General features: G+C 42.5%; 1 protein-coding gene across 1 annotated transcript in view; it reads left to right on the forward strand.

The window, feature by feature from the left end:
• The window catches only part of SPAG16 (sperm associated antigen 16), a 771,051-nt gene that overhangs the window by 486,413 nt on the left and 262,827 nt on the right, over positions 1-21,811 (forward strand). The gene's annotated exons all lie outside the window — the stretch shown is intronic.

Below are 21,811 nucleotides of genomic sequence, written 5' to 3' on the forward strand. Positions count from 1 at the left end.
TAGATCACTTGTAGAGCTATAGATTTAGGCCCCTTTCCAGTAAAGCACGTGGTTGGCTTTCACCATGAGTAGTCCCGGTGATATCAACATTAGATTAAGAATGTATGTGCTTTGCTAGATCAGGGCTTTAGTAAGCTGAGCGGTGGGAAGCAGGTAATTTAGAGTATTTCAGAACAAGATTGTTTTATTCTGCATCTGAATTTCCTTGGTGATCAATGCTTTGTGAGCCAGAAACTTAAATGTGTGTTTTCTAGGCTTTGTTTTGGCGCATGACTACACAACACTTTTAAAACTAAGACTAGACCAGTAAAACAATATTTCACTTATTTTAGTTGTATTGTAAGTGTGATTCCTGACTGACTAAAGGACACATGCCCTATATCTAGACATGCCATACCCAGGGAAAAAGCGCAGAATTTTGGCTTGCTTTTGGCTTAATTGGCTTGTGAGTTGCTTGTTGGCTAGTTTTTGGCTTGTAGCTTGTTACTTGTTTGGCTTGTAGCTTGTTGCTTCTTTTTTTTTTTTTGATCGGCTCCTGGCAAGCAGGGGCAATGGGGGGCAAGCAGGGGTAAGGGGAGAGAGAGAGTCGGGGTGCACAGCAGGCCCACCACAGTCCCAGACTGCACACCGGGGGGATCTAGTCACACAGAGTGTTGGGGTTCTTAGGGATTGGCTTGTTTTGAAATAGGATTAGCTTGGTTTTTGGTTTATTGTTAAAGTCGGGGTGCTTATTTACCGTGTGAAAGTTGGCAACTGTGCCTATATCCTTAATTTCCTTCTTTGGTCAAATTAGAGCCCACTTTATAGAAGACACTTCTAGAAATACTTGTGTGTTTCTACCTACAGCTCAGCTAATAATTGTTCCACTTTAATGAGATGGCATTATATATTTCTTAATTTGCATATATGACTCCTTGTCCCAATCTAATCTCCCTCACCCCGCAGTTCCGGCTTGTGTCCCTTCTGCATTTGAACCAGGCCGTTTTCTCTTCCATGCTTTCTGGCCCCAGCCGGGGGTCATTGAGAGCACAGGAGAGACAGTCTTCTGCTTTCATTTTCCGTTCCTAAACCAGGCCTGGCCTACAGCAGTCCAGAGGTGCAATTGCAGGGAAAATCCTATTCAGTCTTGGGCTGGAGCATGCTCAGTGCTGATGAAGTCTTCAGAGTTTTGTACCTTGCCTGCAAAAGTCTATCAACTCTCTGTAGAGCATCTGTGAACTGCAGTTTTTCAAAGCCTTCAAATTTGTCCAAATTTGGGCAGATTTTCACAGGGACGGCAAAAAGCACATCCCCGGCACAAAGGCACCTCTCCTGCAAAATTACGAGTCTCTGCTCCAACGCGTGGGGGCACTGGATCACTTCAAAGGAAGTTTGCCAGATTTTTTGATCATGAACAAAGCACTGTATTTTTCACTAGCCTTGTCCTTGGGAATGAATGAACCATCATAACTGAAATAAATAAATAAATAAATTTGCAGCACGCATCCAGCTTGTGAAATTTAAGCCCAAACAGTGAAAGTTTAGCGAAGTTATAGGCAACCGAACACAGGTTTTTTATAATGGGAAATGTCGGGCAACCTTAATAAGAGGTAGTTCTACCAGCTTAACTATAGCAGCCGTCTTTCTGAAAAGAAGTAATGGTTGGCCTTAGGTTGAAACTTCTCATGTCTTCATGTATTGATCGCTTGTGTAGTTGCCTCTCTTCTTAACTTCTTGTAACTTGATTATCTTTCAGCATAATTTAAAACATATTCGTGACCTCTAATGAATAGTGCTAAGAATAGCTTTAATTGTATGTCTGAATGGTTTTAAATTTGCTTAGGGGTGGTTACGTTTTAGACATCTTAAAATATCTCCACCAAGGAAGCTTTTGTTGTCAGATAAATTAATGCAAAGCTTCACCACCAACCCTAGCCTCCCACTCACACAAATTTGCAGCTGGCCTTTCTACCTTCTCTGTATAGTCTGATGTACATTTTGCATTCGGCAGTGGGTGAGGCTCAGCTGCTCCTACAACCACAAGTAAGCAGCACAGGGACAATGTGAAAGACATAATGGTCAAAATCTTAAATAATGAGAAAGTGTAAATGCTTAGCTAGAGTCGGAGGTGGTACAAGAATGTGGCACAATATACAAAGTCAGACTTAGGAGACTCAATGGTTATTAAATTAGGATGCTTACGTGGAAACTTCACTGGTTGATTTTTCTGTGTTGTAACAGTAGCCTGCGTTCTTACTTATTTACTTTAATTTGATCATATTGAGTCCAAAAGGCAATAATAGAATGTGCCCAGCTACTCTACTGAAGTTAGATCTCTTTGCACGATGTACTGTAGGAAAGATTTTCTGTATATACAGTATGTACAAACTGGGTATAGAAGACCTTTGGAAATGCTGATCCCCACAAATAGACAAGTATTTACTATTCCCTACTGAAGACATAAAAAGAGAATATTTTGCTTGTCTCATAAAATGCCTCAAGCTGGGTATAAAAAAACAGGAAGGCACTGAAAATTAGATTGTGTTTGAAAATGTTGACCTTAAAATTTTGCACACTGGTCCATGCCACATGAGTCAGGATTCTCTGTGCATATTTTATCCATGATACTCCCACTCCTTGAATACTGCACGCAGTTCTGGTCATCCCATTTCAAAAGAGACCTATTAGAATTTGAAAGCGTATAGAGAAATGATTAGGGGTACGGAATAGCTTCTATATGAAAAGTGTTAAAAAAAGACAGCACTGTTCATCTATTATGTCACAAAAGACAACATATTAATAATCATTTCATTATGAATGTATTTCTATTGCGGAAGCACTCATTGGCCCCAGTCAGCACTTGGACCCCTACTATGCTAGGCAGAGCACACAGACGTAATGAAAACACCCTCCCTTCCAAAAAGAACTTACAGATCACATGAAGTGCTTTTTAAAACTTACATTGCTTCAACTGTGGCTGTAGGTGCAAAGAAGCTACTCCCTATGTAAACTTAATGGGCCCTTTGTACCAAAGGGGGAAAACTGTCTTACTGGCAGCTGGAGATTCCCCTTGTCTGGAGGCTGCTGTTGGGGATAAACCAAACCCCTAGCTACAATCAGGGGAAAGTAAAGGTGATGTCACTTGCCAAGCTTCACCTATTGCCCCTACAACTCTGGCTGAGGTCAGTGTACTCCCCATTCAAGTACCACATGAAAAAGAGGGTCACAGTCCTACTGCTGAGGGAGATGAGCTGGGGGCGAGACTCCAGATGGTATGAAAGGGAGGGGTGCATTCTCTGCCCCCTCTCTGACAGTGACGCTCATCACATGCCATCAGGAACAGCATAGGGAGCCTGTAACACTGGCTTGCATGGCATTCCTATCTGTTCTGTGGAACTCCACAGTGTGGATCTTGACAGACCATGCATCTGCAATGCATTACATAAACAAGCATCCCTTTGCCAGGAAGCCATCAAGCTATTGACATGGTGCCATCACCACAGGATAATCCCATTGAACAGTTCTGGCAGAAATTTCCCTCCCAAAATAGAGCCTGAAGCAGACACCTGCCCTGAAAAATTTCATCCTAACGGCAGAAAGATACCAGCCCTGCCTGTAGCAACAGAGACACAGCTGTGTGGTTGCTCGGGTTCTTTCCTCTTACATTTTCATACATTTCAATGCTTTGTATTTGAAATAGAAGAGATTTATCTGAACACAGGTTCCAAATGAGTACTGCCATAGAGTAAACATGGATCCGGTAGCCCCTCTCCTGTCTCCCCTCTATGCTGGTATAGTCAGAGCTGAAACCAACAAATGGAGGGAATCCCATGGTGCTGATAGCTTAGTGTGAACCCGGTGACACCTGTCAGATTTTACCCTGTAAGTGGGTTTGGCTGTATTAGAAAAATTTCAGTTGTGAGCCAACAAATGGCTCAAAATAAAACCTTTTCTGATGTGCTCTCCCTAGTGAAAATTGCCCAAGTACTGAGCCAGGTGGTGCTGAGTTCAGTAGACATCAAAGAGAAGTCTGCTGTCTGTTCCTGACTGCTGCTTCCCATTACCAGAGCCTCCAACTCCACTAATCTGACAGTGTGGCCACTTTCCATTTTCCCTTTATTTTAAAAAATCTATATTGCATGCTGTTTACAGCTCCCAATTCAACCTTCCTAAAAGAAAGTACAGCTGTGTTACTCCCAGCGGTCAGCCACTTTCACATCCCCACAACTGAGCTGCTGCTTCTTCAGCTGCTTCTCGTCAGCAGACTGATGTAAAGATTTCGTTTTACTATTGGACAGGCTGAATCCAGAGCATAGTAAGCTCCACATGTACCCTTTTACAGAATGTGAAAAGTAGGCCAGCCACCACTGAGGAAAAGGGGATCTGATGACAGCAAGGCATGATGAGATATAATATAGGAGATCCAACCTACAGCTCCAATCCTGCAAGACAATCAGATGGAGTTGACCCTAATTCCACATTGACTGCTCACAGGTGAAGGGTCATTCTCTACATAATGGTACTATATAAATCCATGATACTCCCACTCCTTGAATACTGCACGCAGTTCTGGTCATCCCATTTCAAAACAGACATTAGAATTTGAAAGAGTATAGAGAGGCAACAAAACTGATTAGGGGTACGGAATAGCTTCTATATGAAGAGTGATTAAAAAGACAGCACTGTTCATCTTGGAGGAGATACAACTGAGGGGGTCTACAATAAACATCTATAAAATCATGAATGGTGTGAAGAAAGTGAAATAAGGAAGTGTTATTTTCACCCCTTCACGTAACATAAGAATCAGGAGTCACTCAATGAAATGAATAGGCAGTAGGTTTAAAACAAAGGAAGTACTTCTTCACAAAACACACAGTCAGCCTCTGGAACTCATTGCTAGGGGATGTTGTGAAGGCCAAAAATATAACTGGGTTCAAAATTAATTAGATACGTTCATGGACGATGGGTCCATCAAGGGCTATTAGCCAAGGTGGTCAGGGATGCAGCCCCCTAAGACACTGTCTGCCAAAACCTGGGATGGGATAATGGGATGGATCATTCGATAATTGCCTTGTTGTGTTCATTGCCTCCAAAGCATCAGGCACCGGCTACTGTTGGAAGACAGGGTACAAGATTGGATGGACCATTGGTCTGACCTAGTATAGCCATTTTTAAGTTCTTACAGAAGGTGTTGTAAGCTAGGGGCCTAAAGGAAGGGAAAAAGAAAAGTTAGATATTAAACCGTATTAACTTTTTAAAAATACAGTGGTCCCTGTAATTAAAAGCGTCTGTTGTTGCTAAATTGATATGTATTTTCCTCTTTTCTTTATTATGAACCATTTTCCATAGCAAAAGTTATGTCTAAAAGAGAATAAAATATATTACAGTGCCTTTTTTGTAGAAATATAACAGCTGTACTGTACTGCATGTATATGTAATAGTCAGTCTATTCACTCAGAGGGAATTCAGCTGTCTTAGCCACAAGGCCATCCTTTCTCTACCTGCAGTCCCTTGCTTCATTCAACACCTTTCAACTTCTGCAACAAACAAGTCAGAAGTCCTTCAGATAAAAGCCTCATTCACTGCACAACCCTGATTTATTCTCAAAGCACTGTCTACTCTGTGCACTGAATGACGTAGGGGAACTATGGGGGGGAATGTGCTCATATATTTAAAACTATAATTCAAAAGGACAAGGATGTTTTTTTTTATTTTTTGTTTTGTTTTTGGAGTGCTTGACTTTACAATCTTGGCATTCTTTTGACTTAGGTTTTTAAAACGTAATTTCCTACGTTTATTTTTTTAATTTAGGCAAACGCAACTCTACCAGCTCTACTTCTCAATTTAAAGAGTGAACGTTTTTAAACATTTGTAAAACAATGCATTCTCCCTCCCCCCCCCGCCCCAGCCTTATTCTCAGACACAGCTGAACTATTTTTACTGAAACATGCCAGAAAAATTCAACCTGATGCTAACACCCAGCATGGGAAATTTCGGCCTGAATTGTTAAAATTCTGCATAGTTATTAAAAAAAAGTGAAAAGGGGTCTCATAATGGACAGTTAGGCAACCCTAACAATAGACGTTGCAAAGAGCTCTGCCTATAATATTAGTATTGTGGTTATGCCTAAAGGTGCCAAGCAGGGGTCAGGAGCCCATTACACATGGAATGAAAATCCAAAAGAATTTACAATCTAGGAGTATGATGAGAAAACAGGTGTATGCAACAAAAAGATCCGATGGGGGAGGGATTATTATGATTACTGTAGTAATCAATGGTAAATCATTCAATTTAATCCACTGCTAAGTTATTTCTAGTATTGATAAACTCATATTTTTATAAATGAGTTTTTTTCACTGCTAACATACTTAGATGGGTGTCCTAGATAAATTATAACACTCTGGGAAAACATCACTTTGAAAAATACTACAGGTGTAAGACCAATATCAAGGCTGTTAACCAGAGACGACGCATGGGGGGGAGTATGCGGGGTCACAAGCTCCCCCCCCATTTCTTGGGGCGCCTCTGGTGATGAGGCCCAGTAGCAAGGAGGCCGCGCTCCCCCTGGCAGCGGCATTCTCTGTGTTCCTGCAGCGCTGGGAGGGAGGAAGCAGCAGGGCGGCTGGCTGGCAGCTGAGCTTCTCTCCCCACGACATGGGGCTGATTCACCTTCCCTGCTGCTGGAGGCAGAGGCAACTTGTGGGACTCCAGTAGCAGGGAAGGCAAAGCAGCCCCATGTCGTGGGGGGAGGAGCTCAGCTGTCAGCCAGCCGCCCTGCTGCTTCCTCCCTCCCTGCGCTGCATGGACACACTGAGAGTGCCGCTGCCAGGGCAAGTGCTGCCTCCTCACCGCTGGGCATCCACGAGAAATGGGGGGGGGGATGACCCCCCAGAACCTTTCATTTGTGCCCCAGCTACAGCTACGTGTCACCTCTGCTGCGAACTGTCACCTTTCCAAAGAAGATACATTATAAATAAGCAACATGCAGAAAATCTCTCCCTGATGATGATTCTGCTATATAGCATTTTCATCAGTAGATCTCAAAGCACTTTACAAAAGATGTAAGCAGCATTATCCCCATTTTACTGATAGGAAAACTGAGGCACAGTGAGGAGAAATAGCTTGCCCAAGGTCACCTGGCAGGCTAGTGGCACAGCAAGGCAGAGAACTCAGAGCTCCTGAGTCCCAGTCCAGCGTTTGATCTGCTAGGCCACATTTCGTAGTAATGAAAGATAATCTTTGTTCCTCTCTAGAAATAAACTCAGATTTCATAAAGCAATTCCCTGAACTCCTTCACAATAAATATATAATTTCTGCAAATGCCTAAGGCAATTTCTTTCCTGTGTGGTTAATTTGGTATCAGGAGTCTTTTTTGCATCTTTTCTATCAGTTAACCCACAAATGTTACTTCCATAAGGATTTGAAATGAGATCAGTATTGGGATCTCCATCACTGGTGGGAGTTAACTCAGAATTTGAAACCTAAAGCAGTTCCAAAAATATAATGCATTTATGATAAGACATTAAAACACACACAGCTTAGGTAGAGTATCATGTAAAGAATTTTGCAAGCAGAGAAGATATATAATTGTCAGTAATAGGAAAGCTGGGAACTACTACATGCTTGTTTTTTATTATTACTGTTAGGATGGGAAACTGGTTCTGAAATGTCTGGTCTTTGCAATGGAAATTATTCACAAGCACTTTTCTTTTCTGTAGCTTGTATGTGTCTGCCATATATCAAGCCATAAATGGCATTTCTACAATCAGGATACTGTAAGGTAGCTTTGTAGTCAACAATGTTCTTCTCTTTGAGGGCGTATTTGCCCTTGATTTAAAGATCTGTTTTGAGTAAAAAATGCAGCATCTTTTTTCCCCCCAAGAGACATGCAAGTGCTATAAAAGAACCGCTATTGATATTACCCACCGTTGACTACCAGTATGAACTGTTCTGCAAAAATGTTATTGGTGGTTTTGAAGAGCTTTGAGGTCTAGCTGTGTATTGAAGGAAATGATAATAAGGTATGTAATGGTGTAGTATCTATAGGTAAATAGAGATCCCTAACCTTTGTGCTCAGATGGAAGTACTGATGTATTTAGATATATCCAATCTTCCCAGGCCGTACTCCTCTCTGTAGTAACTATAGAAAGTAGCTTGTAGGGAGGAGGGGTAGAGGAGATGCTTATCATTCTTTTGTTTAACCCTCTTATTATTCACTAGTGTAACTAAGATTGAAAATATATAGCTGCCCATGTTAATAGCTCAGCAAACAATTCAGGATTGTTTTCCCTGACCATAAATCTAGGGCTGTCAAAGTCATTATGGCAAGATTAATTTGTGATTATCTGACTATAAATCTCTTCAGAGATTCAGGGCCTTATCTCTGAAATGCAAATCAAGTTTAGCTTAAAGTACCTACTGTAAACGCAGACTGACAGTTATTTAGCGCAGCCATGCATACGCTGTATACAGTATATAAAATGTAAAAACTACGTTATACCTCTAATTTGAGAAATTATTTGCACTGACTAGGAATATTTAAAGTAAAAGGGCCGAATTCTGCTCTAATTTACACTGAAATTCAATTGAGCCAATTCTTCATTCTTGCTCGGGCATTTTTACACTACTCCAGTGCCATAAGGATAGTGGTACCAGCCCTCAGAGAAGAACAGCTCTATAGTGCCCCCTTGCAGTCTTCCATGGGAATAAAAGTATCAGAATCAGGACCATAGTTACTTACTATTGACTATTCCCTAGTCATTATTTGTCATTTTGTAATTCAGTATCCCCCTGCTTTTATATAATACTAGCTATTTTTCCAATCCTTTGGACCTTCTCCAGTGTGCTTAGATTTATTAAAAATCAACATTATTGATTCAAAGTGCTCTTTGGCAATTCTTTTATTACTCTTGGGTGCAAGTTTTCCAGGCCTGCTAATTTAAAAACATTTAACTTTAATAATTGCTGTTTAGTCACTGATAGAAGTTAAAGTATAGTCCTCTCTAGTCACTGATAGAATATAAAGTATCTCATCATAACTGTAATATATGAATACAATGCATCTTTCTAAATACAGAACAGGATATTTATTGAATGCCTTTTCTACATTATGACTGGCAATTTTACCATCCTTATTTAATATCAGATCCATACCATTGCTAAGAATTTATTTGTTCCTATTATATTTTCAGAATTCCTTCTTATTGACCTTAACTCTAGTGGCAACAGATTTTTTTCACTGATATCCTTAGCTTCTGTTATGTACTGTCTGCATTTCCTAACTGCTGATCTGCAGTTGTAATTCTACTCAAAAGCAATGTTATGAATTCCGGGAATTCAGATGTAAGAATAAATGTAAAAGAAATAAAAATAGGTTAAGGTATGGAATTGCACAGTTAGTGCCCCCTTAATCATTGTAACATGCCCCTGTAATGACACCGGGTGACAGCTGTACAATTATGATTTACTCATCATAACAGTTTTTGTAGAGCCACAGGAGCTTAAACTGTGATTTTAAAAGATACAGTACATTGTTTTTATAATTTTTCTATAGTGTCTCCATGGGACAGAGTTAAGGCTGTTTTGATTACCTAATTAGCTAGTTAAACTGGGATTGCAGCTGCTTTGCATCTCCAGAGCACCACAAAGCAGACAGTGTACAATCTACCTCCTTTACCTTCATGTTCTGCTCTACTCTCTTCCTTTTGTATTGCACTGGTTCTACTTACTTATCCTCCTTGGTGAATAGAACTGATGCAGTGGGTAATTTTTAAATGAAATATTTAGGATTAATGTTGGGTTTTTTATGTTATTTTTCTTATTTGAAAGGTTTTCTGTCATCAGAGGCTAATGGATAAAATCTTCTCCTTCAGAGAAACTCGTGAAGAATTGCCAACTTTCAAAGTGGCTGCCATCTCTAAGTGTTCTGAACAGGACTGTGGCTATAGTCTGCCCTAGGTTAACATGCCCTCTTTTAAAATGGCCGCCACCTCCCATTGTTCTCAGTGAGAATGAGGCCATAAAATATCCCCTCTTCTTGTTCTCTATAGGAGAGAGCCCTGCTGCCCTCGGGAAGATGGTGGTCCCCTGTGCAGTCTGGACGTAGAGAAGAGCACTGTGAGGGGCTGATGAAGGATTTTTTAAGGATAGGTTTTTTTTAAGGATAGTGTGTGGCCTCAGTCCCATTGAGAATATTAAGAGATACCAGACATTTTGAAAGAGGGCAATTCTTTGTGGAATTCACTAAATAATATTATTAATACTCATGTTTATTACACTAGTGTCAAGGGACAAACCAAGAATGGGATTCCATTGTGCTGTGGCATGTACAAACAGAGAGTGGACGACAGACCCTGTCCCAAAGGGCTCACCATCTACATAGACAAGATAGACTCTTAAGCTTCCATTGAAGAAGAAAATTTCAGTTATAAAGAATAATGAGAGAAGCTATCATTAATCCTGGAATATAATCTTTAAAAAATCTTAAAATCTATGCACAAGTTTTCAGAGGTTTAACTCCATGGGAAGTTTGCAGAGCCTTTATTGTTTGTTAGTCTCTAAGGTGCCACAAGTACTCCTGTTCTTTTATTCTGTTACTGAAATAATTCAGGATAAAAGAACAGGACACTCAGTGTTAAATTTCTTAAAGAACCCATTTAAAAATTTAATTTTAACTGGTAAATGCATTAATGGATTTATTTGTAAATACAAAAGAAAAAGCATTCTATGCCCAAAGAGTAAGTGTAGTAATTTTGGGGGAAGATGTACATAACGAATAAGATGAAACTATACTTTAAGTGCAAAACTCAACTCATTCTTAACTACAGAGCTGTGAGCAATACCTCCATAGTTTATACTTATTTACATCTAATTGGAGGAGTAGTACAAAATATTTTTAAAAACAGAACTTAGTTACTAAGAAATATCTCAATATAATAAATAAAAATAGCATAATATTTCACATCTGTTTCAAAGCAACTTACAAACGGCACTTCATGAATCCTCACAAGAACTCTGAGGTAGATGGATATTGTTTATTATTTGTTATTGTAGTACCTAGGAGATCCAGTCACAGATAGGGAAACTAGGACATAAAAAGGTTAAGTGATTTGCCCAAGGTCACACAGTGAGTTAGTGGTAAAGGCATGGTTAGAAACACTATTTTTTTACCCTTGGATAACATAAAAAATGTCCGAATGGATTCTCTTCTAATTTCTGAAAGAAAGAAGGGAAAACTGTTTGGGAAGGAATGAGTTTAGAATTACTTCTGCAATAATAATAGTGATTTTAAAGAATCACTGTATACTATGCCAACTGTCATTAAGATATTACAATGTAAAGAAATAGTTTTTAGCTAAACTTTTCTGTTATTTGGTCTAGCAATGATCAGACAGCAGTTACTTATAGGAATAAGAAGCATCAGAAGTTATATTAGCTACAATTAGAATTATAAGGGCTGTCAATTCTCATGCTTCAAGGCATAAACTAATCACCAGCTGGGATCAAGAAGAAATGCCCCTTTGTGTCACAGTATTACATTATAAAGTACATAATGGGAGTTTTACAACTTCCATTGAAACATCCATATTGGCCCATGTCAGAGGCAAGTCTAGATGGTTCATTGTTCTCTCCTGATATGGAATGTTTTCTTGCAGGAGCTACCTGTGTGGTTGTAGCTTGTATTAGAGTGGTATATACTGCATTTTAGTGAAGAAAGAGGTGTCATTTGTTCATTTGCAGGAGTGTTTTTTGGGTGTGTTCTTTTCAAAGTGCTAAAAACTATGAGAAAAATCAGGGTGTATCACCCCATTGGACTCTGGTAGTGGGCTTGAAATGTACAGCATTAATTAAGGAATATAATCGTGATTTCGATCACGTTACTGCATAATTTAAAAATAAGATGCTGCTAAATAGGAATAGTTTTCCTTAAGTCCTTAGTTCCCTTCTCTATAAATTTGGTTATTATTCTGTTATCTGAACTGTACACTCAGCTAGGTACATACGATTTCCACTAAAATTAGAAACCTGCCATCAGTGGTAATTTCACTTATCCTGCTATGTATATTTTTTTGGTTCATATTCTTTTGTTTCCTTTTAAACTTTTTATTATTAGCATCTCATACCTTCTAAGATGGCTTTGTACAATCATTTAGTAAGTCTGATTCATCAGTATGTTCCAGCGGCTCTGCATCAATCCCAAGGTGACTGCAAAAATATCCTAAACTAGGCTTAACTGGCTGCCAGGAGGATTTCAGCCTTGGATCACTGGCAGCCAACACTAAATAGAGTTGCCCCCACCCTTCCTCCAATTTGCACCAAACACACTTTGGCTGGTGTGGAGAACCCAGCCCACTTTTTAGAAGAGTTTTAAAACAACCGTGTTTATTATCTAAACAACACTGTTGCAAATAAAATATTTTGTCTCATTTACAATATTTAGAAATTTTAACTCTGGGTCTTGCAAAATATTGTACATAGTTCCACAGAATGCTTCCATAGCCCTATATAAAATATGCATAATGCCATAAACAGCGCTTTGGACAGGCAGTTCATTTTAGCTGACAGCACAGTCTTTCACCAAACGCCTGGATTCCTTATGCAATCACATTCTTTCCACGTCCAACTCCTTACTTGCAACCTTTTCTTTCCCCGCCCCCGTTTCGTAGAAACGTTGTCCCGCAGCATCCCAAACAAAACAAGAATTAATTCTATTGTCGGAGATTCAAACAGTACTGAGAGCTGTCAAATAATTTTCTACTAGTCACTAAAGACAAGGAAGGGTTCATTAAGATGAAGTATTTCTATCATCACCTCTATATTCTCTCAGTTCCAGTTAGTGCAAATTTTATATGCACCGTATGTGGTACATCTTAAAGAGGTGTGTTACCCAAAAGCACATACATTGCATCAAAATTGCAAATAGCTTATAGCTTTAGTCAGATGACAAGAACTGGCACGTTCCTTATTATTCATAAGCAGTAGTACATGGAAAGGCACAACCACCTGAATCCTAAATTGCTGTTAACTGTTAATGTATTCTAGTTTGAAATTAGACGAGCTGGTCATTTGATAGGAAAGGGAAAGATTGTTGCAATGAATGCCTTTATACATATCAATTGCTCTCATTTGGATTCTAGTTCTTTTGGCTTCAGGCAGTCTTCAGAGATGTATCCTTTCTTTTTTTAAGAGTTCAGAAAGAGTAGGCTTTCCATAAAATCTTGTGTTGTCAAATGATTTTTCCACCCCGAATGGCGGAAGTCTCGTCTTTTACCATATGAGTATCCTATTAAAGCAGCCCACGTTCATCTTTGATTAGCGTCACTGCAATATGAACACGAGTCACATAGCAACCCTTAAACAATGATTTCTTCTGTATAAAAAAGTCTCCAGGGCGCTTTATTGAAGCTGACAGATACTGAATTGTCTTTGTACCTTCTTAAAATGTGAATAAATATAATTCAGTACAACAACTTTTTCTCTCCTCAAACACAGTTTTCTAAAACCTTTGGGCTGAATTCTATCCCAAAGTTTAAATGACCCCGAATGAGTACGCTCAAGCGCTGCTATTTCTGTGTCATTGCATTCTGACCGGCAGCAGCCCTTCTTCACAGATCTGTCCTTCTAGAGATGTGCATGATCTACACAGAAGAGTGGATGAAGAGACCACTGTCAGGTTAGGGGATGTATGTGCTGAAGTATATACACCCATTGCCCCTTCCAGGGCCAACCCTTAGACCTGTCATAAGAACATCTTCCTCTACTTTCTCCATTAGGTTTTGGGAGTAGCTAGAACTGGGCAGACAGCTTCTTCTCTGTGCTTCCCCCTGCAGTGAGCAGGTTTTGTCATGAGTACTTAGGCACAATATCATAAAGGAATTTGGCCCCATGGCAGCCACATTTTTCTGCCTGCTTGAAAGCATTTACCAATCTGAGACCCATTTCAGATACATCCATTTATGAAACACCGCAGCAGCACAGCATTCAGAGGTAGAAACCTTTTTAAGTGTCACCATTGTATATGAGTTGGAATGTCCCGATAATTCTGAAACATTGTACTTCCTTTGCCTTTCAATGTTTCTTTCACTCATGTCTGTACTATCTAGACACAGACTCTATTCCAGCTATTAGGTTCTAACGTAATGTCACTGACAGGGAGCTATTCAATGTGTGGTAAATAGCCATGGCCCTTTCTTGGCTGCAGAGGAGAGCCAAGGTGGGGAGAGCAGGGCTACTCACTCAGTACTTCCCACTGTCAACGAGTGACAGGGGAGCCCTACTCAGTAGCCAGAATAGCTGGCCTAATGCGGGGAAGGAATTGATATGCAGTGGGGGTGTCTGTGAAGCACAAGTCCTTCTGGAGCTTCTCCTAGGGCACCGCTACTTATGGCTAAGCTTAAAGGAACTATCTAACCCTGTATATTCCATGGTATACAAAAATGAAGGCATCACACTTGACACTTCTCTATTATTTTTGCCTTAGCGCTGAGTGTTTTATTAGAGTTTAGTTATCTGTGTCACAGACTGGAAATGGATGTGCTGAAAAATAAAGTGCAGAAGTGCCATCTAGAGTAGCAGGCCTCTGTGCAGACGAAATCAGATTGGGACCAGCATGAGTGAAAGAGACTTGAAGCTGCACCATCTGAAAGGGAAGAATGAGCTTGTTTCCATAACCTTGGGGTATGTCTACACTACAAAATTAGGTCGAATTTATAGAAGCCGGTTCTATAGAAATCGGTTTTATACAGTCGATTGTGTGTGTCCCCACATAAAATGCTCTAAGTGCATTAAGTCGGTGGACCGCGTCCACAGTACCGAGGCTAGCGTCGACTTCCGGAGCATTGCACTGTGGGTAGCTATCCCACAGTTCCCGCAGTCTCCGCCGCCCATTGGAATTCTGGGTTGAGATCCCAATGCCTGATGATGCAAAAACAGTGTCGCGGGGGGTTCTGGGTACATGTCGTCAGGCCCCTCCCCCTCCGTCAGAGCAACGGCAGACAATCGATTCACGCCTTTTTACCTGGGTTACCTGTGCAGACAACATACCATGGCAAGCATGGAGTCCGCTCAGCTCAGCTCAGCTCACCGTCACCATATGTCATCTGGGTGCCGGCAGACGTGGTACTGCATTGCTACACAGCAGCAGCTAATTGCCTTTTGGAAGTAGACAGTGTAGTATGACTGGTAGCCGTCATCGGCTATCTGGGTGCTGGCAGACGTGGGGCTGCATTGCTACACAACAGCAGCTCCTTGCCTTTTGGCAGTGGATGGTGTATTACGACTGGTATCTGTCATCGTCATATTCCTCAGTGAGTTCAATCAGAGGCACCTGGGCAGACATGTTTTGTCTCCTGGCCTATTGAACCGTCTTGACGATGATGGCTAGCAGTCGTAGTACAGCATTTTCTGCCAAGCACCCAGAAGATGCCGATGGCTATCAGTCATGCTGCACCGTCTGCTGCCAGCTTAAGATGTAAAAAATAGATGGACCAGATTTGTTCTGTATTCATTTGCTTCCCCCTCCCTTCGTGAAATCAACGGCCTGCTAAACCCAGGGTTTTGAGTTCAATCTTTGGGGGGGCCATTCTGTGTGACAGTTGTTTGTGTTTCTCCCTGATGCACAGCCACCTTTGTTGATTTTAATTCCCTGTAAGCCATGTCGTCACTCGCCCCTCCCTCCCTCCCTCCGTCAGACAATAGTTTCGCGCCTTTTTTCAGCCCAGACGCCATAGCACTGGGATCATGGAGCCCGCTCAGATCACCGCGGCAATTATGAGCACTATGAACACCACGCGCATTGTCCTGGAGTATATGCAGAACCAGAACATGCCAAAGCACAACCAGACAAGGAGGCGATTACAGCGATTGCAGCGCGGCGACGAGAGTGATGAGGAAATTGACATGGACATAGACCTCTCACAAAGTACAGGCCCCAGCAATGTGCAAATCATGGTGTTACTGGGGCAGGTTCATGGCGTGGAACGCTGATTCTGGGCCCGGGAAACAAGCACAGACTGGTGGGACCGCATCATGTTGCTGGTGTGGGACGATTCCCAGTGGCTGCGAAACTTTCGCATGCATAAGGGCACTTTCATGGAACTTTGTGACTTGCTTTCCCCTGCCCTGAAGCGCCAGAATACCAGGATGAGAGCAGCCCTCACAGTTGAGAAGCGAGTGGCGATAGCCCTGTGGAAGCTTGCAACGCCAGACAGCTACTGGTCAGTCGGGAATCAATTTGGAGTGGGCAAATCTACTGTGGGGGCTGCTGTGATCCAAGCAGCCAACACAATCAAAGACCTGCTGATATCAAGAGTAGTGACTCTGGGAAACGTGCAGGTCATAGTGGATGGCTTTGCTGCAATGGGATTCCCAAACTGTGGTGGGGCGATAGACGGAACCCATATCCCTATCTTGTCACCAGAGCACCAAGCCACCGAGTACATAAACCGCAAGGGGTACTTTTCAATGCTGCTGCAAGCCCTGGTGGATCACAAGGGACGTTTCACTAACATCAACGTGGGATGGCCGGGAAAGGTACATGATGCTCGCGTCTTCAGGAACTCTGCTCTGTTTCGAAAGCTGGAGGAAGGGACTTTCTTCCCGGACCAGAAAATAACTGTTGGGGATGTTGAAATGCCTATCGTGATCCGTGGGGACCCAGCCTACCCCTTAATGCCATGGCTCATGAAGCTGTACACAGGCAGCCTGGACAGGAGTCAGGACCTGTTCAACTATAGGCTGAGCAAGTGCCGAATGGTGGTGGAATGTGCATTTGGATGTTTAAAAGCGCGCTGGCGCAGCTTACTGACTCGCTCAGACCTCAGCGAAGCCAATATTCTAATTGTTATTGCTGCTTGCTGTGCACTCCACAATATCTGTGAGAGTAAAGGGGAGACATTTATGGCGGGGTGGGAGGTTGAGGCAAATCGCCTGGCCGCTGATTACGCGCAGCCAGACACCAGGGTGGTTAGAAGAGTACAGCAGGGTGCAGTGCGCATCAGAGAAGCTTTGAAAACAAGTTTTGTGACTGGCCAGGCTACGGTGTGAAACTTCTGTTTGTTTCTCCTTGATGAACCCTCCCCGCCCCCCCCCCCCCCGGTTCACTCTACTTCCCTGTAAGCTAACCACCCTCCCCTCCCCCCTTCGAGCACCGCTTGCAGAGGCAATAAAGGCATTGTTACTTCACATTCATGCATTCTTTATTAATTCATCACACAACTAGGGGGATAACTGCCAAGGTAGCCCAGGAGGGGTGGGGGAGTAGGGAAGCGCCGGGTGGGGTGGGGGAGGAGGGAAGGACAAGGACACACTGCAGTTTAAAACTTTAAAACTTTAAAACTTTAACTCTTATTGAAGGCCAGCCTTCTGATGCTTGGGCAATCATCTGGGGTGGAGTGGCTGGGTGGCCGGAGGCCCCCCCCACCGCGTTCTTGGGCGTCTGGGTGAGGAGGCTATGAAACTTGGGGAAGAGGGCTCTTGGTTACACAGGGGCTGTAGCGGCGGTCTCTGCTCCTGCTGCCTTTCCTGCAGCTCAACCATACGCTGGAGCATATCAGTTTGATGCTCCAGCAGCCGGAGCATCGACTCTTGCCTTCTGTCAGCAAGCTGATGCCACCTATCCTCTTCAGCCCGCCACTTGCTCTCTTCAGCCCGCGATTCAGCCCGCCACCTCTCCTCTCGTTCATATTGTGCTTTTTTGCACTCTGGCATTGACTGCCTCCACGCATTCTGCTGTGCTCTGTCAGCGTGGGAGGACATCTGGAGCTCCGAGAACATATCATCCCGAGTCCGCCGTTTTCTCCTTCTAATCTTCACTAGCCTCTGTGAAGGAGAAACATTTGCAGCTGGTGGAGGAGAAGGGAGAGGTGGTTAAAAAAGACACATTTTAGAGAACAGTGGGTACACTCTTTCACGTTAAATTTTGCTGTTCACATTACACAGCACATGTGCTTTCGTTACAAGGTCTCATTTTTCCTCTTATATTGAGGGCCTGCCGGTTTGGTATGAGAGATCACTCACGCAGTGCCAGGCAACAGATTTCGGCTTGCAGGCAGCCATGGTAAGCCACAGTCTTTTGGCTTTTTTAACCTTCTTAACATGTGGGAATGGTTTCAAACAGTAGCGCCCTCATTTCCCATACCAAGCACCCGTTGGGTTGGCCATTTAAAATGGGTTTCCAATGTAAAAGGAGGGGCTGCGGTTTCCGGGTTAACATGCAGCACAAACCCAACTACCCCCCCACATACCCAATTCTCTGGGATGATCACTTCACCCCTCCCCCCTACCGCGTGGCTAACAGCGGGGAACATTTCTGTTCAGCCGAGCAGGAACGGGCACCTCTGAATGTCCCCTTAATAAAATCACCACATTTCAACCAGGTGACCGTGAATGATATCACTCTCCTGAGGATAACAAAGGGAGATAAGGAATGGATGTTGTCTGCATGCCAGCAAACACCGGGACCATACGCTGCCATGCTTTGTTATGCAATGATTCCAGACTACGTGCTACTGGCCTGGCGTGGTAAAGTGTCCTACCATGGCGGACGGGATAAGGCAGCCCTCCCCAGAAACCTTTTGCAAAGGCTTTGGGAGTACATGAAGGAGAGCTTTCTGGAGATGTCCCTGAAGGATTTCCGCTCCATCCCCATACACGTTAGCAGACTTTTCCAGTAGCTGTACTGGCTGCGATTGCCAGGACAAATTAATCATTAATAATTAAACACGCTTGCTTTTAAACCATGTGTAATATTTACAAAGGTACACTCACCAGAGGTCCCTTGTGTGCCCTCAGGGTCTGGGAGCACGTCTTGGGTGAGTTCGGGGGTTACTGGTTCCAGGTCCAGGGTGATAAACATATCCTGGCTCTTGGGGAAACCGGTTTCTCCGCTTCCTTGCTGTGAGCTATCTTCATTGTCTTCATCATCATCTTCCTCGTACCCCAAACCCGCTTCCCTGTTGCGTGATTCTCCATTGATGGAGTCAAAGCACACGGTTGGGGTAGTGGTGGCTGCACCCCCTAGCATGGCATGCAGCTCCGTGTAGAAGCGGCATGTTTGCGGCTCTGCCCCGGAACTTCCGTTTGCCTCTCTGGCTTTGTGGTAGGCTTGCCTTAGCTCCTTAATTTTCACGCGGCACTGCTGTGCGTCCCTGTTATGGCCTCTGTCCTTCATGGCCTTTGAGACTTTTTCTAATGTTCTGCCATTTCATTTACTGCTACGGAGTTCAGCTAGCACTGATTCATCTCCCCATATGGCGAGCAGATCCCGTACCTCCCATTCTGTCCATGCTGGAGCTCTTTTGCGATCCTGGGACTCCATCACGGTTACCTGTGCTGATGAGCTCTGCGTGGTCACCTGTGTTCTCCACGCTGGGCAAACAGGAAATGAAATTCAAAAGTTCGCGGGGCTTTTCCTGTCTACCTGGTCAGTGCATCTGAGTTGAGAGTGCTGTCCAGAGCGGTCACAATGAAGCACTGTGGGATAGCTCCCGGAGGCCAATAACGTCGAATTCCGTCCACACTACCCCAAATCCGACCCGCAAAGGCTGATTTTAGCGCTAATCCCCTCGTCGGAGATGGAGTAAAGAAACCGGTTTAAGGGGCCCTTTAAGTCGAAAAAAAGGGCTTCGTCGTGTGGACGTGTCCAGGCTTAATTCGATTTAACGCTGCTAAATTCGACCTAAACTCGTAGTGTAGACCAGGCCCAAGTGGCACAAAACCCCTTTATCCATCTTCTCTGTGCATTTTATTTAACATTGTATTTATTAATAACCAAACACAATGTTACTATTTTCAGTGTGAGGTGTGTAAAATATGTTACTGGTATAATTCTGTGGAAAATAGTCAAGTGGTACAGTTTTAGTAGCAAGCTGATTCAAATACTGCAGAGTCTGTATATCGTAACTTGGTGTGCAGTAAGAGTCAATGGAGAACTGACAAAGTGGTTTGAAGTGAAAACTTGAGTCTAATGGCAATGCATATTCAGTGCTCTATTCCTCAAAAGCATCATGTTCAATCCCCTTAGAAACATTGATGGAGGCTGCAAGATATTGGGGCAAATTATCAATCGCCTTGACTTTGCCGACGATATCATAATGATAATGCCTATGGAGGACTACAACCAAGAAGCAGCAATTAACCTGTACACAACAGCCAGAGAATGGGGATTAAAACTGAGTGAACAAAAGACCAAATTAATGGTAACATCAAAAATCAAGAAACAGGCTAAACTAGTCATTAGCAGTGTAGACATCGAACAAGTAGACAGTTTCTACTACTTGGGTTCCATCACAACATGTGACGGCCGCTCTGAAGATGACATTGAGAACTGAATGGTTTCTGCCAGCACAATGTTTGTGTGTCTGAACAAAAAGGTTTTGGAACCTTAAATCAGTGTCCATGACAGCTAAAACCAGATTATATACAACGTTCATTGTTCACTCTATGGTTGTGAAACACGGGTACTGACAAAGCTTCTGGAGCAAAAGCTGCAACCATTTGAAAGGAGGTGCTGTATCCTAGGTGTGACAAAGCTTGATTACACTGAGAAATGATGGCATCTATGGAAGACTGAAAAGGCAATGTGTGATTATAATCATCAAAAGGTGCCAACTGCCATGGTTTGGCCATGTTGCTAGAATGACCCTATATTGACTGCCTCATTTGCTTTCTGCGGAAGAGTACATGGTAAGAGAGGCCATGGATGTCCAAGGAGACAGTGGTCTAACATGGTATACATGATATATCCAGGCAACCACCCCAAAGGGCTCAACTGGAGGCTCACAACAGATATGGATGGAATCAGCTCATAATATCAGTTCTTTCCAGCCTTGGTGTTGGAAAAGGGAGATGATGATGAATTCACTCTTGGAATATTGTGTGTGTCTATGTATGGAAGTTATCAAGGTTCTGTGAGCAGCCATGGTATTTGCATTCACACATCAGACCTCTGCATTACAGCTGATAGAGACTTTTTGGATTAATTTTTTTCTGTTGAAAAATGCCTATTTGTCAAAACAGAAACTATTTACAGGATAGGGTTGGTTTTTGACAAATTTCCCCATTCAAAACCATTTTGAAAATTGTTTTTGAAATTGTTGAAACATCCCATTTTGACATTTTAAAAATGTGGGTTCAAAATTTCTTTTTATTTTGAAATGTAAGTTGATTTATGATTTTTATTTTTTTTAAAAGTCAAAATTGGGGGAAAAAAATGGGGGTCGTTGTTTTGGATTTTTGGTTTGCAAATCTTTTTGAAATATCAATTTTTTGTCTCAGTTCAGCATAGGAAATGTTTTTGAAATCTCATTTTTTTCCCCCAGGACAGGAATAACATTTCCTTCCCAGCTTTACCACATGTCTTTGAAAACCTAAATCTACATAATCAAAGAAGCCCAATTGCCATTCTGCCGACAGAATTCAGGATGAGTTCGCTCAGTGTATACGCATCCTCCCCTTCATGCCAGGATAATTGAAGATGGTGAAATGGAATTAAAATTATCTTTTCCAAATTAACCCCTAACCTATCTTCCAACTGAGAAGTCTTGACATTTTCAACTCACAGGGTAATGCCTTTGGAAAGATCTAAGCACCTGAAAATAAGGCTTATAATAAAAGTACCTTCTCAGCCATAGCTATCGCGAAAGTAGTGGAACATAAAAGGGCCAGATTGTGAATCCCTTATGCATAGTCATGAGCAGTCACATGAGTCTGAGTAGCTGCTCACTGCTAGGAGTAAGCGCTTCACAATCTGGCCCACAGTAATTAGAACTAAGCATTTAGGGTCAATTTCTGATGCCCTTACTCATGGTAGGTAGCACCTTACCCCATGAGTGGT

The sequence above is a fragment of the Emys orbicularis genome, chromosome 11, assembly GCF_028017835.1.
Source record: "Emys orbicularis isolate rEmyOrb1 chromosome 11, rEmyOrb1.hap1, whole genome shotgun sequence".
Classification (NCBI taxonomy): domain Eukaryota; kingdom Metazoa; phylum Chordata; order Testudines; family Emydidae; genus Emys; species Emys orbicularis.